The sequence below is a fragment of the Ruditapes philippinarum genome, unplaced genomic scaffold (assembly GCF_026571515.1).
Source record: "Ruditapes philippinarum isolate M1 unplaced genomic scaffold, ASM2657151v2 ctg3594_1_1_1_1, whole genome shotgun sequence".
NCBI lineage: Eukaryota > Metazoa > Mollusca > Bivalvia > Venerida > Veneridae > Ruditapes > Ruditapes philippinarum.
Window position 1 is genome coordinate 128,980 of NW_026856476.1, and position 2,373 is coordinate 131,352.

The following is a 2,373-nucleotide window of genomic DNA, read 5'->3' on the forward strand; positions in this document are numbered from 1 at the left end:
TATGGACGACCTTACGGATATATTGCCAATGTATATACAACGTTGATTCAACGTTGTTTATGGTCGAAGTTTTACATTTAGTTTAATAATTATATAAACTTTTATACCACTAATTTTGTGGTATTATTCCTTTATTGAATTAGTCTGTAAGTGATTTTTGTCAGGAATCTTTTTCCGTATATTCAAAAATAGCGCTTAAACAAATAAAGTTGGAAATAATTTTTCACTTTCTATTAACGCTTTAAAAATTAGTTAATATGTTTTGTTGTCTGTTATTTTATTTTTTAATTCTTTATGAATAATATTAATTAATAAATTGGTATTAGTCATAACCCCGTTTATAAAATAACGCTGGTCAGGGGAAGTAATTGTTGCGGGTATATGATTTTGTTTGTTGGTCTATGATTATCGTTCGTGCAAATGGTGGCGCTGTTTGGAAAATTTGAAAACATCACGATTGGCAATTTATTTGGATTTCGAAAGTATTACCGTTATGTTTTACTTTAGTTTACTGATTATTTTTCTAAAATATATTTATTTATTCTTTAAATTCTACTTTAATTTACTTTATGAAATAAATGAGAGATATAGACACATGATTGAGTTGATCGCGACCTAATTGAATGATTTGGGTTCGGTAGGCCTTGTAAGCATGAAGTTATTAATGTCCTTGGCAATTTATGATTTTACAAATCTGGTCTTTCTTTAATTTATTTTCATATTATTAAACATTTGTCTGTACTATATCCTATTTTGAATTTAATCAATTTTAAAATTGAAACCTATAAAGTAGTTCGGCCCACTTAATTTACGTCCCAAGACGATTCGTCAATATATATAACTATGTTTATATTTTATTGATAGTATAATACAGTGTTAATTAGTTTGATAAAAACACATTATAATGATTATTATTAAGTTAAATAACAAATTTGAGTGTTAAACTTTAAAGTTTAATAGTCGTAAATTTAAGGGAAATAATATTAATAAATCTATTTCTATTTTATTATATATTATTTTATATTCTAGATCCTGGTCTTGGCTGAAATTTAGAGTATTGCAGCTGTAGCCTGTACACCATACATTCAACATGAAAAGGACTGTCAGGTTTGTTAAATTGAAATTTATTCTTATTATATATTTGAATTTCTTTACAATACAAAGTATAAATTTTTCAACTACTGGATATTTATCTTGTCTTAAAATATATTTTTTTCGAAATATTCCTGTAACATTATTAATATAAAATTTACATGTTTGTTGATTTCAGGATGCTGCATAAAATAGTCTTAGCTAGAGCCTAGAATGTTAATTTCTTGGGAATATGCTGCAAGGAACTGACGGGGAGCAGTTTTTCTTACCAATCATAGGTGAGACTTTTAAATAGCTTCTTTTTAAAAAAAGATTTTGCTGTGTTATATACTGTATTTGCTGTCAATATCAAACTTAGCTATGTTTCAATTTCTATGCTGTTTTATGATGTAAATCTTAGAGAAAAGCACTTTAAGATAAGAATAAATCACTAAGTTGAGTAATTATATGTATAATTTGAGATTGACCAAGTCACTTTTAACTACAAACTTCTCATTTTTATTTGCAGAAGCAGAAAGAGACAGCCAAAGAAGTACTAAAACACTTGACATACCCAGAAATATCTAGAAGAAAAGATTGGAACAGATTGTAGCTTAATTGTTAAAACTATTAAAGTGAATTTAAGCTGCACGTGAACTGTATTTTTGAAATAAAATATCTGAAGTATTTAATATTGTCTTGATATTTTGTTAAACTTGGTTACTTTGCTTCATATCAAAAATTATAGTATGGTGGGTTTTCAACGTTGAAATGACATTGAAACTTCAACATTGTGCCAACTTTCAAATCCGAATATAAATCCAACCTTATTTCTACGTTGAAATCTGCACATAATTCAACGTTGAAACAACGTTGATGTGCCTGCTGGGTTATCCTTTTAAACGCAGCGACCGTCAATTAAAAACTCATAAACCAGAAATTGCTTCGCATGCATTAACATATTTTATATGTATTGAAGATCACGTCATATATTGTACCCCCTTAATAAGGTTCCTTTTAAGTGCATGCTATGGTCAACTGATTGCATATTTTAAAAAGGGTTGCGTTTAGCAACTGGTCAAATTTTGTGATTTTTATGAACACTTCAGATTCCTATTTTTTTATACGAAAATTAATTTTGAATGCAATTTATAATACACGACAGTCACGTATGTATAAGAAAGTTGTAAACTGATTTTGAATGAAATTTATAATACAATTAAGCTATAAAGAGGGTTTTCATCGTTTGGGCAATCGTTTACGCTCAATTTTTTTTTAGATAAAGTCGTTATAAGATAGAAT

The 2,373-nt window shown here is 27.6% G+C and overlaps 1 long non-coding RNA gene across 1 annotated transcript; it reads left to right on the forward strand.

The window, feature by feature from the left end:
- Nucleotides 1-383: 383 nt before the first annotated feature.
- LOC132746679 (uncharacterized) lies at nucleotides 384-1,787 on the forward strand. The gene is made up of 4 exons (XR_009628019.1): nucleotides 384-482; nucleotides 1,030-1,107; nucleotides 1,271-1,370; nucleotides 1,601-1,787. It is a non-coding gene; the product is annotated as an uncharacterized LOC132746679 (long non-coding RNA).
- Nucleotides 1,788-2,373: the final 586 nt, after the last annotated feature.